The sequence below is a fragment of the Mustela erminea genome, chromosome 9, assembly GCF_009829155.1.
Source record: "Mustela erminea isolate mMusErm1 chromosome 9, mMusErm1.Pri, whole genome shotgun sequence".
NCBI classification, from domain to species: Eukaryota; Metazoa; Chordata; class Mammalia; order Carnivora; family Mustelidae; genus Mustela; species Mustela erminea.
In genome coordinates this window covers 56,055,527-56,070,434 of record NC_045622.1, presented here as the reverse complement: position 1 = coordinate 56,070,434, position 14,908 = coordinate 56,055,527, and the positions used below count along the sequence as shown (strand labels likewise).

At 38.5% G+C, this 14,908-nt stretch overlaps 1 protein-coding gene across 5 annotated transcripts in view; it reads right to left on the bottom strand.

The window, feature by feature from the left end:
- Nucleotides 1-14,908, bottom strand: part of FAM168A (family with sequence similarity 168 member A) — a 240,514-nt gene that overhangs the window by 180,050 nt on the left and 45,556 nt on the right. The window contains exon 2 of one of the 5 annotated variants that reach the window (XM_032358343.1): nucleotides 8,394-8,448. The exons of the other annotated variants lie outside the window; for them this stretch is intronic. The gene's annotated coding sequence lies outside the window, so the exon portion shown is untranslated. The remainder of the gene's footprint in view (nucleotides 1-8,393; nucleotides 8,449-14,908) is intronic. 5 annotated transcript variants of the gene reach the window in all.

The window sequence follows — 14,908 nt, the reverse complement described above, 5'->3', positions numbered from 1 at the left end:
TAAATAAAATCTTAAAAAAAAAAAGATTTACGAAGAGATGTCCAGGCCCAAAGAAGAACGTGTACAAAGACACTGAAACAAGAGGCATGGCACATCTGGAGAACTGAAAACACAGCACAGTGTACATTTCATTAGTATTAGTGATAAAATGTCTAACACAGGAGGAGAGGCAAACAATGACAGTCAAGAGGGAGACAGGGAGATGTTATTTAACAAACTGTCTTATATGTATTAGGGAACCTAGACCTCATCTCAAAGGTTTTAAGTGTTCAAGGGTTTCACGCTAACTCCCATCTAGGAGACAGTGTACTTACACTGATACTTCACTGAAGGGGTGTCGGGCTTTCAGATATGTTCATTTAGAACAGGTAAGTTTTCCTCTCCATAACTTCATAGCTTGACCAAAATGTACTGTCTAAGCCATAAGTCCCCAAAAGATGGATACTACCATCACCATAAATAAATGCAGAAAAATTTATAAAACATTTGCCTCTTTGGTTCTGGGTACTATAGAAAAATACTGCATCTTCTCACTGATGACTGGTTAGAAAAAATTTAGAAAGCGGTATTTGTCACATTCACTGACATTTTTATTTTTTTTTAAGATTTTATTTATTTATTTGACAGACAGAGATTACAAGTAGGCAGAGAGGCAGGCAGAGAGAGAGGGAGAAGCAGGCTCCCCGCTGAGCAGAGAGCCCGATTCGGGGCTTGATCCCAGGACCCTGGGATCATGACCTGAGCCGAAGGCAGAGGCTTTAACCTACTGAGCCACCCAGGCGCCCCTCACTGACATTTTTAAATTAGAAAAAATTATCAACCTCTGTGAACTCTCCAGAACAATCCAACTTATTTCATTTAGACTACAAAGTTTAAAAAGTTGATGGAGAGTTAAAGGTCATCATATCTGCTCTGCTCTGGCTCACCAAGAAATTCAGACAAACAGCGCAAATTAAAGCTTCATTGCCAGGAAGACCAAGCAAACTACAAACAGAAAACAAATCCCAAAATACAAAATCCAATAATATAAATGCTTTAGGGGCACCTAGGCTGGCTCAGTCAGTGAAATATATGTGACTCTTGATCTTGGGGTTGTGAGTACAAGACATACATTGGGTGTAGAGATTACTTAAAAATTTTTTTTCATCTTTAAAAAATGCTTTAAAAATCAAAACACTGTTCCAGTAAGTCATATTAAATCCTACACTTCATTCTAGAAGGATAATATGAATAGCAGCTAGCATTTATTGAGTAATTAATATATGATAAACATGGTATTAAGATTTTATATGAATTACTTCATTCAATCCTCATAACTACCAGGAATTATCTGCTAATATTATCGCCCTTCTATTTTCTTCTTAATTTTATTTATTTATTTGAGAGAGAGAGAGTGTGAGAGCACAAGCAGGGGGAGCAGCAGAGGGAAAGGGAGAAGGTTCCCTGCTGAGCAGGGACCACCTCCCTCCCCCCAATGTAGGGCTCATCCCAGGACCCTGGGATCATGACCTGAGCCAAAGGCAGATGTTTAACTGCCTACGCCAACCCAGGCACCCCTGCCCTTCTCCTTTTAATGATTAAAAAAACAAGGCACAGAAAATGAAGTAACATGTCCAAGACCTCACAGCTAGTAAGGGGGAAAGCAAGAGCAAAATAGATGTATTACCTATTTCTGAAGAGATCAATAACAATGCAAGGAAAGTTCCTATTATATCTCTTCGATTCCTAAATATCCAAATTAAATAATTTTATAGAGCTTATCACCAAGAAGGTTGACCCTTTCCCCCACAGCAAATGGTGACCAGACCGTAGAGGGCAAATTTTATGGCATCAATATCAATCTACACAGTAGCCCAGAGGGATCAGGTCACTACATCTTACTCTGTGGATTTTTTTTTTTTAAGATTTTATTTATTTATTTGGCAGAGAGAGAGGGAGAGCACAACCAGGGGAGTGGCAGAGGGAGCAGCAAACTCCCCACTGAGCAGGGAGCCCGAAGCAAAGCTCTGTCCCAGGACCCTGGGATCATGACCTGAGACAAAGGCAAATGCTTAACCGACTGAGCCACCCAGGCGCCCCCTACATCCTACTCTGTAAAAACTGGTTCACTCATTTATCACTGACTCATTTGTTTTTTGGTTTTTTTTTTTAAAGATTTTATTTATTTATTTGACAGAGAGAGATCACAAGTAGGCAGAGAGGCAGGCAGAGAGAGAGGAAGAGAAGCAGGCTCCCTGCTGAGCAGAGAGCCCGATGCGGGACTTGATCCCAGGACCCTGAGATCATGACCTGAGCCGAAGGCAGCGGCTTAACCCACTGAGCCATCCAGGCGCCCGTCATTTGTTAAACAAAAATATACTAAGCTCTACTAGATCCCAGGTATCAAAGATACACAAATGATCACTAAGACACTATCCTTGGAAGATAGCAAAGCACTCAGGCTTTGGAGACAGAAAAGTCTAGAAATAAATTTCACACTAATTACTTACTGGCTCACAGACCCAAGCAGCTTCCACATCTCTGAACCTAAGTTTTCTCTTGTATAAAATAATTGTGATCACCCTACAGGATAATTGTGAGTTTAAATAAAATAACATACATAAAGGACTAGCACAATGTAGATACACAATGAATATTCATTTTCCCCTCAGAACTGAGGTTCCAGGCTGTTTAAGCGTGCTGACAGAGGGCACCTGGGTGTCAGTCAAGCGTCAGCCTTCAGCTGGGGTCATGAGCCCAGGGTCCTGGCATTGAGCCCTACACTGGGCTCCCTACTCAGTGGGGAGTCTGCTTCTCCCTCTGACCCTCCCCCGACTCGTGATCTCTCTCTCTCTCTTTCTCTCTCTCAAAAAAATAAAATCTTAAAAAAAAAAAAAAAGGCATGCTAGCAGAAAGGTAAAATAATGCTTAGCACTACAACTTGTCTAACCTACCTCCTCCATTCTCCCCTGCCAATCACAGTGAAAAACCCAAGTCATTATGCAACAACAGTCCTTGGCAGTGGCTTCATCTGCATCTTTTTTCTTTTTCTACTGCAGATTACGCAGGTTAAAAGCAGAAAGACTAAATACACCTAGAGAACCACTTTTATGCATAGTTATGCACCATTCTCTAAAGGCCATTTCATACCTTTCCTTCCCCACAAGGTGGTGAAGAATTAAGTACCAAGCCCAGTGATTTTCTAGCATCCTGACAAACCTGTGAAACTGTTCAACTCTATAGAGTATTTTGGTTCTACAAAGCCAAGGAAAAAATAAATGCATTCATACTGGCTGTCAAACAGTATTGTTAGTAAAGGTTTAACAAAACCATCTACTCCCTCAGTAAGAAATAAGTAAAGTCTGGAAACATAATCATACTAATAAATAAAAACATACCATCTTGTATTGAATGAAGGCAGTGACACCAAACTGTAATAGTATCTATACATTCTTCATAACCATGCCAAAAAAAGAGAGTTTCAGTTTCACTAAAGAATGTTCTTGATGAAGCCACAAAAATGATTAATTTTATTACTCTCAATCATTAACTACACATCTTTTTTAATTTCTGTGATGAAATGGAAAGTACACATAAAGCACTTTTCCTGCATACCAAAGTAGAAGAATTGTCTCAAAGAAAAGCATTAAAGCACTTGTGCAATTAAGTTCCAAGCTGAACTAGCTTTTTTTATGAAACACCATTTTTACTTGAAAGAACAACTGGCAGACAAACTATGATTATTCAGACTTCCATGTTCAGCAGACACTTTTTCAAAAATGAACAATGTGAGTCTCACTTCATGGAAAACAACTGTCACTATTTCTTGCCAATGCTAAAATTTGAGCTCTGAAGCAAAAATTAGAAAAGACTTGTCTGATAAGATTGGTGGAAATAGGGGCACCTGGGTGGCTCAGTGGGTTAAGCCGCTGCCTTCGGCTCAGGTCATGATCTCAGGGTCTTGGGATCAAGCCCCTTGTTGGGCTCTCTGCTCAGCAGGGAGCCTGCTTCCCTCTCTCTTTCTGCCTGCCTCTCTGCCTACTTGTGATCTCTCTCTCTGTGTCAAATAAATAAGTAAAATCTTTAAAAAAATAAAAAAAAAGATTGGTGGAAATATGAACCAATGTGATTTTTTTGACATTATGTATTAGAATGCATCAACATTTAGAAGGTCTGCATAATTCAGTAAACCAGTATTTTCCAAATGACCAATGCATGATGCTACAAAATCATGCACAGGTAGATCACTCAAAGTACAAAACAAATTGATGATTTTAATGTAATACAACATGAAAAGCTCACTGATACAGTTTCAGATTCTATAACATAATGGACCTTTAAGAAACTAACAGTTGTCAAGTCTTGGTGTAGTATCAAAAAGTAATATCCACAATTACCTAAAAAGGCAATTAAAACAGTCCTTCCGGGGCGCCTGGGTGGCTCAGTGGGTTAAAGCCTCTGCCTTCGGCTCAGGTCATGGTCCAGGGTCCTGGGATCAAGCCCCTCATCAGGCTCTCTGCTCGGTAGGGAGCCTGCTTTCCCCCCTCTCTCTCTGTCTATCTCTCTGTTTACTTGTGATCTCTGTCAAATAAATAAATAAAATCTTAAAAAAAAAATAGTTCTTCCTCTTCTAGCCACATTACCTATGTGGGACTAGATTTTTTTAATATATTACATACAAAACAATCAACTGCAAAACATTTAATGTAGAAGCAGATATATATCCAGTCAGGTGTCAACTATACTCCATCTAAAAATAATAAATAAATTAAATGTGTGTGTGTGTGTGTGTGTGTGTGTGTGTTCAGATGGTAAAAAGACTGGAAAAATATAAAATATTATCCTTCTGACTTGGAATAATATAGTTACTTTCATAAAAATATCCAATTATTTAATGTATTTGATATTTTTAAGTAAGTTAATACTTTTTAAATTTCAGGGGTTTTGGGGCACCTGGGTGGCTCAGTGGGTTAAAGCCTCTGCCTTCAGCTCAGGTCATGATCCCTGAGTCCTGGGATCGAGCCCCACATCGGGCTCTCTACTTAGCAGGGGTCTGCTTCCTCCTCTCTCTCTCTCTCTCTCTCTCTCTCTCTGCCTGCCTCTCTGCCTACTTGTGATCTCTGTCAAATAAACAAATAAAATCTTTAAAAATAAAAAAAAATAAATTTCAGGGGTGGGTTTTTTTTTGTAATCTCTACACCCAATATGGAGCTCGAACTCACAACCCCAAGATCAAGAGTAGCATGTTCTTCCAACTGAGACAGGCAGGTGCCCCCAGTTTTAATCTTTAATACAGCGAAATTGATAGATAAAACCCACAAATGAAGACCACAAATTTGTAGTCTTCAATAATTAGCAAGAGTGAAGATACTAAAATGCTCGAGAACTACTGCTAATATGTCAATGAGCATAAACAATCTATTGTTATACACAAAAATGTAAATAAATCACCGTGAGTGTAAAAAGCCAGTCATATCTTATGAACGTTCAAATAGGCAAAAATAATCTATGGTATTAGAAGTCAGAATATTGGTTATCTTGGAGGAAGGGGAAATGTTCCTTTTCTTTTCTTTTTCTTTTTTTTTTTTAATTTATTTATTCATCAGAGTGAGAGAGCGAGAAAAAGAGAGAGTGTATACAAGCAGGGGGAGCAGCAGGCAGAGAAAACACAGCAGGCTCTCCGCTGAGCAAGGAGCCTGATGTGGGGCTCCATCCCAGCATCTTGGGATCATGACCTGAGCCAAAGGCAGATGCCCAACTGACTGAGCCACCCAGGCATCCCATGTTCCCTTTCTTGATCTGAGTGCTGGTTATACTTTCTGTGCACTTTTTTCTATATAGGTTACATACATCTCAATACAATTTATTTTTTTAATTCCAGTATAATTAACATGCAGTATTATATTAGTTTCAGGTGTATAATATAGTGATGCAACAATTCTATACACTACTTAGTGCTCATGAAAATAAATATACTCTTAATCCCCTTCACCTGTTTCACTCCCCCATACAACTTCTTTTTAATTTATACATTCTATATAAACATACACACATACACAACCAACCTTAGATTCATCTACAAAAATTCTGTTAGCACTGGTTGGGGTGGAACTGGGGCATGTCTTTTCATCTTTCCTTTTTTTAAACAGCTCCTCCAGTGATTCTAATGTGTAGCCAAATACTTACCACTCATCTAAGTAGACTAAAAAATACTGACCTCAGAGTTTAAAACTATAGAGTTTAAAACTACAGAGGACTTTGGAACAAGGCAGATTGGATTTTTAATACATGCTCTCTTCTCTTCCTGGCTATGTAACCAAATGCAAGCTACTTTATCCCTACAAGCCACAGTTGCTCCAGTTTCCTCTTCTGTAAAATAGGCACAATACCCTATAAAGGGTAAATGTGACAATTAAATTATAAAAGGGAAAGAAAATACCCAGCACATTACCTACTACAAATACTCAAGTTTTAGGTCCCTTTTATCTTTGCATCTCCATCCCTACTAGTCCTAAGGCCAGTCAAATTACCCTTGAGTCTTGATTTCTTCATTCTTAAGGAAAATAATTCAACATGACACACCTATGCACTACAGGTCAAGTAAAATACAAAAATTATGTTTGCAGGGGCATGGGGGTGGCTCAGCCTGTTACGCTTCTACCTTCGGTTCAGGTCATGATCCCAGAGTCCTGGGATCAAGCCCCACATGGGGCTCCCTGCTCTGCAGGAAGCCTGCTTCTCCCTCTCCCACTCCCCCTGCTTGTGTTCCTTCTCTCTCTGTGTCAAAAAATAAATAAAATCTTTAAAGAAATAAAATAAAATTACATTTGCAGAAATATAAGTATATTTACAGATAGAGATTTTTGCTATAAATTTAAAATAAAAGAAGAAGGACAAATTAGAAAACTATGATATGTGGGGCACCTGGGTGGTTCAGTCAGTTGAATGTCCAGCTCTTGGTTTCACTTCAGGTCATGATCTTGGTGTGGTGACACCAAGCCCCATGTAGGATTTCTTACTCAGCGCAGAGTCCACTGGAGATTCTCTCTCTCCCTCTCCCTCTGCCTCTTCCCTATGCCCCCTCTCCCAATTCAAAGAAGCACATACTCTCTCTAATAATAAATAAAATCTTAAGAAAAAAAACTAGGCTTTGTGAAAAAATGATAAAACAAAGGCTAGAAAATATGAGCATCAGCAGAAACAGTTAAGCTTGAAGGACATGATCAGAAAGCAAATAAAGATCATAATCTTGAGTCAGTCAGAGATTGAAATTTACTGTAAAAAATTTATCAGCCACAATTCCTTCAAAATCTTCATATCTGGGGTGTCTGGGTGGCTCAGTCAGTTGAACATCTAACTCTTGATTTTAGCTCAGGTCACAATCTCAGGGTCATGGGATTCAGCTCCTTGCTCAGTAGGGAGTATGCTGGTGATTCTCTCTCTCCCCCTCTCACTCTCCCCCTGTCCTCACCACGCTCTTGGCTCACATTCTCTCTCGAATAAATAAACAGGGGCGCCTGGGTGGCTCAGTTGGTTAGGCATCTGTCTCCAGCTCAGATCATGATCCCTGGTCCTGGGATCAAGTACTGTCAGGATCCCTGCTCAGTGGGGAGTCTACTTCTCCTTCTCCCTCTGCCCCTATCTCCCCCACCACTTAATGCTCTCTCTCAGTTAAATAAATAAAATATTTTTAAAAATAACAAAAAAAATATTTAAAAAGAAAATGTCCATATCTAAGAAAAAAACACAATCTATATCGTCATAAAAATGGGCATATTCTGACAGGACCCAGATATCTGATTAAAGAGGGAGGAAGGGGAGTTGTATTGGAGCTTTATAAACCAAAGTGTCCTTACAACATCTTCATACAAAGATCAATGGCCCATTTAATAAAATGTCCAGCTTTTAGATAAACAGCATGGTAGTCTGACCAAAAAATTCCTGTATAATTGTTCTCTACACTAAAGATATGTATAATTACCCAAGGCACTAAATTTTATAATAAATAAAACAAGGGGCGCCTGGATGGCTTAGTCATTAAGCATCTGCCTTCGGCTCAGGTCATGATCCTAGGGTCCTGGGATTGAGCCCCAACATCAGGCTCTCTGCTCTCCACTGTCTCTCTTTCTCTGTCAAATAAATAAATAAAATCTTTTAAAAAAATAATAATAAATAAAACAAGAAATATGACCTCACCGGGACACCTGGGTGGCTCAGTGGGTTAAGCCGCTGCCTTCGGCTCGGGTCATGATCTCAGGGTCCTGGGATCGAGTCCCACATCGGGCTCTCTGCTCAGCGGGGAGCCTGCTTCCCTCTCTCTCTCTCTGCCTGTCTCTCCACCTACGTGTGATCTCTCTCTGTCAAATAAATAAATAAAATCTACAAAAAAAAAAAAGAAAGAAATATGACCTTACCTTAATCTCTTTGATCTTCAATATTCTACAACTTAAAAGTTTGATTTCTGATAGCCTGTGAGTTAAGAATGAAACATAAGAGGAGAAAAGAGGAAGAGCAGGAAGAAGATGGGAAGGGAAAGCAGGAAAAGGAAAAGAAGAAGAAATAATATAGACTGCATGTGACCCACAAAGCCTAAAATTTTTACTGAAAGCATTTACCAACTCCTGAATATACCCTCTTACTATTTCTACTTCTGAACCTTGTGCTACACACCATCATCACCATTAAACCCTTTATCAATCCAATTAAATTCTAAATTGCATTCTAAACAAATTAAAAAACAACATTGGAAAAAATACCATCTCACTCCTAAGTAGAATCTCATAGTACTGGCTTATTATCTGTCCTTACTAGGTTCAGTACAAAAACTACTCACTCGCTACTTGGGATGCACCCTCCAGGAGCGAAAACTATGACGAGGACAGGAGTCCCTGCCATCAAGACACTTCGAGTTAACTGAAGTAGCAAACAAAAACAGTTCACTTACATAACAGAGTATTATGACAGAAGCAGGCATTGGATGACTCCTGGAACAAAATGGGGCAGTTGGGGCAATCTTAAGGGTTCTGAAAGGTTTCTTAGGAGAGATGCACCCAACCCCCAGGAAAAATGGCACGAACAAAGGTCTGAAATTGCAAGGTGTCTGTAGGAACTACATGCTACTAAGTATTATCAGCCATAGGAAGAGTACAGGTAGGAGAAGTACACAAGAACAGGTCACAAAAGGCCTAATAGGTTATGCTAAGGAGCTAGCATAGAAGTCCTAATAGTCATGCTAAGGAGCTTAGACTTTAGAGACCATAAAAGATTTCAGCAAGAGAATGATGTAGACATATACATCTACTGGATACATTCTAGCTGCTGAGTGAAAGGTTTACTAGATGGGTAATACAGAAACCAGTTAGGAGACTATTGTACTTGTCCAGGTGGGATCAGGGTCTGAACTAAGGTGGTAATTAAGAAAGGAAAGGAAAGATGAATTTCAGAAATACTTAGGAAGACTTCTTTTTGGCTGTGAGAGATAAGGGAGAAGACTAAGGGCACAAGAATATGCAATGGGGAAAAGGCCGTCTCTTCAACAAACGGTGTTGGGAAAACTAGACAGCTACATACAAAAGAATGAAACTGGGCCACTTTCTTGCAACATACACAAAAATAAACTCAAAATGGATAAGGACTTAAATGTGAGACCTACAACCTTAAAAATTCTAGAAGAGAGCAGAAGTAGTAATTTCTCTGATATGGGCCATAGTGAGATTTTTCTAGAAATGTCTCCTGAGGCAAGGGAAATAAAAGCAAAAACAAACTACCAGGACTAAATCAAGATAAAAAGCTTCTGCACAGTAAAGGAAACAAAAGACAATCTACTGAATGGGAAATGACAGTTGCAAATGATATACTCAATAAATGATTAGTTTCCAAAATATATATAAAGAACTTATACAACATCAAAAAATAATAATAATCCAATTTAAAAACAGACATTTCTCCAAGAACATACAGATGGCCAACAGATACATGAAAAAATGCTCAACATCATTAATCATCAGGGAAATGCAAATCAAAACCACAATGAGGTATCACCTCACACCTGCCACGCAAGAAACAAGTGTTGGCAAGGATGTGGAGAAAAGGAACACTTGCGCACTGTTGGTGGGAATGCAAACTGGTGTAGTCACTGTGGAAAACAGTATGGAGGTTTCTCAAAGAGTTAAAAATAGAACTACTCAATGATGCAGTAATTCCACTACTGAGTATTTACCCAAAGAATACAAAAACACAAATTCAAAAGGATACATGCAGCCCTATGTTTATTGCAGCATTAGTTACAACAGCCAAATTATGGAAGCAGTCCAGGTGTCTGTCAACAGATGAATGGATAAAGAAGATGTGGTATATATACACAATGGAATATTACTCAGCCATAAAAAAAACTGCCATTTGCTACAACATGGATGGATCTAGAAGGTGCAACGCTAAGTGAAATAAATCAGGGAAAGACAAATACCATACAATTCCACTCACGTGTGGAATTTAAGAACAAAACAAAATAAAAAAAGAAATAAACCAAAAAAAGACTCTTAACTATGGAAAACAAGCAAATGATTAACGGGGGGCAGGGGGAAAGGGTGAACAGAGAAGGGGGTTAAGAGTACACTTATCATGATGAGCAATGAGTAACAGGAAGAATTGTTGAATCACTGTATTGTACACCTGAAACTAACATAACACTGTATGTTAATGATATTGGAATTAAACTAAAAAAAAAAAAGACATGGCACAGATTCATTAGCCTGTATGATTGGATGGAGTGCATTTAAGTTACAAAACTACAGGAAGAGACGATTTTAACTTTTTGTTTGGGGAGGGGTACAGAATGGAAGAGATTAGAAGTAGACAGGAAAATGAACTATGTTTCAGACCTACTGAATCTGAGGTAAATCTAAATGGATATATGTAGATAGCCAAAAGTCAGTAACATTTACAAGTCTGGAGCTCAGCAGAGAGCTCCAAGCTAGAGATACTTCATTAGCATATGGGTAGCCATTAAAGCCAACAGAATGGGCAAGACTACTTAAGGAAAGAATCTTAAAAAGTTCAATGAGGGGCACCTGGGTGGCTCAGTGGGTTAACATCTCTGCCATTGGCTCAGGTCATGAACCCAGGGTCCTGGGATCAAGCCCCACATTGGGCTCTCTGCTCAGTGGGGAGCCTGCTTCCACCCCCCTCTCTGCCTACTTGTGCTCTCTGTCAAATAAATAAATAAAATCTTTAAAAAAAAAATAAAAAGTCCAGTGAGCCAAGGAACCAACCCTAAGGAATATCAACGTTTACTAAGAGAGCAAAAACAATAAAGATTTCTTCTTAAATACCAGCTAGTTTCAATAGCTTCAAAAATCTCTTCTTGCTATGGAAAGAACAACACTGGAAAGAACAAAAACCAAAAAACGTATTCATTAGTATAACTTGTCTAATGGACAAAGTAAAGATTAAGAAATTCAGTAGAAGAGGGCTTTCCAGGTAAAAGAAATAGAATACAGAAAGAACAGGAGCATGACAGCACAGTATATTTGGGGATTTGCTTATTTGGTCTTACAGTAGGTATGCATGTTAGAAAGGCCTTAAAAAGGGGTACAGACCAAGGCCTACAAGAACACTGGGAGGGAATAATCAAGATTGTGGTTTGACTTCATGAACCTTTCTTAAGCGCTCCTTCGCAACACATCCAAATCTCCTTCAAGTCTCACCTCAAGCATTAACTCCTTCAAGCACCTCTCTCTTCCCTGCTCCCCCTGGCAGATCAGGCCACAACCACCACCATCCTCCTGCCCCTTGTTCATGCCCCCACTATAGCACTTATCCTACTAAGCTATGCTATGGCAATGTGTGGCATGTCCATCTTCCAAAAAAACTGACTATAAATTCCTTAAGAGCAGGGAAATTTAATTTTTGTATGCCATATTTCCAGCACTTCTTCACTGCCATCTAATAATAACTCAGTATGTTATTTGTTGGACAGATGTCTTAAACATATCTGCCGCAGACAAGACTACTAGCTCTTTGGCCTTGGAATGTACTGCAGTTGTGGATTTAGGTTTTTGTTCTGCTTTACTTGTGATAATATTAAAATAATGTAAAATGAGTGTGAGGAGATACAGCCCAGGAAAACACTGAATAACAAAAGAACAGCCTACAGAAAAATTTAAACAATTCAAAAGTAAAATAAAAATAATAGTCATAGCTACCATATTAAGTACCAATTATACGTGTGCCAGTCAAGGTTCCAGGTTCTCTGTCCTTCTTACCTCATTTAACCCACAGGACAAATCAACAATGGAGTATTATCTCCCTTCTACACATGCACAGATAATTTATCTCACTTTACTACCCTATCTTGTTAATAAGTTACAGGTAGAAAACTGAGTTTTGTCAGGAAAATGAAGAGCAAACATTGTATACTGCATTCTCCACTTTAATACAGCCTCAATTATTTCATTGTGAGCTAGCCAGCACAGTTATAGCAGAACCATGTCCCATAAATTATCCAGGAGAAAGTCTTCTAGCACCTTCTCTGCCCCAACAATTTTCAAGTCTCAAGGGAGAAATTGTGAACTGTCCATATACTCCTGCCTCCAAGAAGAACCTTTCAGAAAAGCAATAAACCAAACATAACAAGCTTTGTACCTCTGCATGGGGATTTCAATTTTGTAAACTAGGAGGGGGAAAAAAAAAACCCTAACATTTATATAATCCTTTATAGTTTAAAAGGTATTTTCACATTTATTATCTCATTTGAAACCCATTTTACAGATAAGTAAACTGAAGCTCCAACAGACTATTAATGAATTTGGATTTCATATCTCTTAGACAAAAAATTCTCGGTGTTTATGTTTCTAAATTCTGGTATGTATAAGCGATGACTTCCTATTCATGGTTCTCTCTGTACATCAGATGACAGACCCTCCTGGACAAACAGGAAAGGATCAATGTACTAGGCACAAAAAAACGCACAAAAATTCTGACCCAAAGAGTTACGTAACTTATCAAAGTATGAAATGAAGTGCTAAGGTGATAAAACAAAGAATTAGTATTTAGTAAATAAAGAACTGTCAATGAGGTAAAAGCTCTAAGAAAGTGCTGTTTCACAGCTCACAAAGGCTGCTATTTACCCCCTCCCATTCCTATTTCCAAGTATGATTGACCCACATTTGGATAATCTGATTAGCCATAAATGCAAACTGGCTTCCTCGTGCTATCTAGACTATGCCTGTGTGTGTGTATGTATGTGTACACATATATCGACTGATATGTGTATTTATTTTTTTATTTACACATACATATAAATAAGTATTGATAATGGGATTATAGAAAATAATTTTGCCTCCTTTTACTTATTTTTTTCAATATTATATTCATTTATTTATTTGACAGAGACACAGCAAGAGAGGGAACACAAGCAGGAGGAGTGGGAGAAGGAGAAGCAGGCTCCATACTGAGCAGGGAGCCTAATGTGGGTCTCAATCCCGGGACCGTGGGATCATGACCCAAGCTAAAGGCAGACGCTTAACAACTGAGCCACCCAGGAATCCCTCCTTTAAACTTTTTATAATTTCCAAGTTGTACCATGTGTATATGCTATTTTAATGGTGGAAGAAATAAAGCTCCTTTAAAGTTAAAAAATAATAGATAAAAATTGGGGCACCTGGGTGGCTCAGTCAGTTAACCACCTGCCTTCGGCTCAGGTCATAATCCTGGAGTCCTGGGATTGAGTCCCACATTTCTCTCCCCCTGCCCTTCCTCTCTGCTAGTGCGCGTTCTCTCTCTCTCTCAAATAAATAAACCTTTTGCAAAAAATAATAATAATAATAGATAAAAATAAAGCAAGTCACAAAAGAATACTTACACTATGATTCTATTTATATAAAGTTGCAAAGGTAAAAAAATATATATTGTTTAGAATATGCACTTGTTTTGGTAAAACTATAAAGAATGAAGACAAGAAAGTGAATGATTTGCACAAAATTCAGGGAAGTGGTTACTTATGAGGAAGAGAAATGGAGAGACATTCAATCAGGCAGGGAATCACAAGAGGCTTTAAAGGTACTACAGATTTCCTTTTTAAGCCGAACAGGAAAAACTTCCATCTTCAATTTGTTCCATTCCTTAAAGATGTATGTTATGTGCACTTTATAAATACGGTTTAATTCACAATTTAAAAAGATACAGAGTTAAGAAATCAGAATTTGGGAGCTGTAGCCCAGACTCTTTCACTTACTGTGTAACCTTAAGCAAGTCATTTAAACCCTCAGAGCAGTTTTTCTTCTTATTTTATAGACGAGGAAGCCAACAGCTAAGACATATATTTAGTACTTTACTGATTAAAGTTCCTAGACTATGGGGCACCTGGGTGGCTCAGTGGGTTAAAGCCTCTGCCTTCAGCTCAAGTCATGATCTCAGGGTCCTGGGATCGAGCCCCGCATCCGGCTCTTGCTCCGCAGGGAGCCTGCTTCCCTCTCTCTCTCAGCCTGCCTCTCTGCCTACTTGTGATCTCTCTTGTCAAATAAATAAATAAATAAAATCTTTAAAAAAAATAAAATAAAGTTCCTAGACTACAAATATGCAAATATGTAAACATGAAAATATCCAAATAAACTGTGAGATGATAAGTAATAAAGTAATCCTTTAATAAATTATAGAACATAATACCAAAAACTCAATGGAACGATATACAAGGCTATGCACATTCTAATATCTTCCTATCTCATAATAATGGCAACAATATTTTTTAATGTGTACTATGTAACCAACCCACAGTGTTAAATACTTTCCATGGATTATTTTGTTAAATCCTCAAAACAATCCTATGAAATTATTCTCTTAATGCCCACTTTATAGATAAGACCATTGTGCCTAAGGTCACAGAGCTAGCAGTGGAAGGTGGACCCACTTCAGAATCCACACCTTTAACCAC